A 1160-nucleotide genomic window follows, 5' to 3' on the forward strand; every position below is an offset into this window, starting at 1 on the left:
AAATGCAGTAAATGCTACTGAATTGTAGAGTTCTGATGAGTAAGCGGTTAATTTTGACTTATCTAAGATACAAGAGATATTTAATAAATGTCTATTCATGGCTGTTAAGCAGCTGATAGACCAAAGAAAAGATTCCATGCCAGTCCAATTTGGTAAACTAATGAGTTGCTTGGGGTCACTTACAGAAGCATTCAAAATATCACTTACTAAAACATGGTAATTCCAAGACAACTACACCAAAAAGTTCTCTTAAATCCTTACATATCCCTCCCCTAGCAACTTTTCAGTTCTCTTCCCTGGAAGAAATGGGATCCTATGATCCTCACGAACTCAAAGCTGCTCCCAACAGTTAAGCCCAACCTGTAGCAAACAGCTACATTACAAGCTGACAAAAGCATGGTGTGTTATAAGCATTTTCATTGTAACTGCAGTGTACACTCATAGACACTGAGAGAAGATGTACTGTCTAGACTAATCCAAGTCCACAGCTTCCCTGTTAGTTCTTCTCACTTGGCCTGGAGCAAGGGTGATGGGGTGGGGAGGCGATACTGTCTGTGCACAAAGCAATCTTTCATGGTCTATTTGGACCTCACCCTTGTCTTTAACTTTGTTACCTCCTGCTAAATTCTGAGTCTTTCCCTGGATAGAGTCTTTCCGTGAGTCTAGATGCCTCCCCTTGTAATTTTCTAGGAATGCAGCTTTAAGAGAGTGGCTTTCCTGGTTGCTGTCCATAGTGCTGATTGCTATGTTGAAGGGCTGCTCTGGGTTCAGCACCATGGTCAGAACCAACAGGTTCACGCTACTTCTTCCAAGTTCTGACATCTCAGTTGGAAGGTGCACACAGGCTAAACCAGGTACTTCTCATACATGTAGTCTTCCTAAAGAACTTTCTAAGAAATATGTGGTTGGGTTGAAAATAAAGCTCAGTTGTCAAAGTGCCTGCCTACTATGCATGAATTCTGGGGAGTTCTAGCCTCAGCATCACAGAAATTGGGCATGGTAGTAATCTCAGCACTCAAAAAGTAGAAGTGAGAGAATTAGAAGTTCACGATCACCTTCACCAACTACATAGTTACTTGCATGTCAGTCTGGGTTAAATAAGACCTTGAAAGTAGGGAAAGAGGGAGGGAGGGAGGGAGGGAGGGAGGGAGGGAGGGAGG

The sequence above is a fragment of the Grammomys surdaster genome, unplaced genomic scaffold, assembly GCF_004785775.1.
Source record: "Grammomys surdaster isolate TR1022 unplaced genomic scaffold, NIH_TR_1.0 252, whole genome shotgun sequence".
NCBI lineage: Eukaryota > Metazoa > Chordata > Mammalia > Rodentia > Muridae > Grammomys > Grammomys surdaster.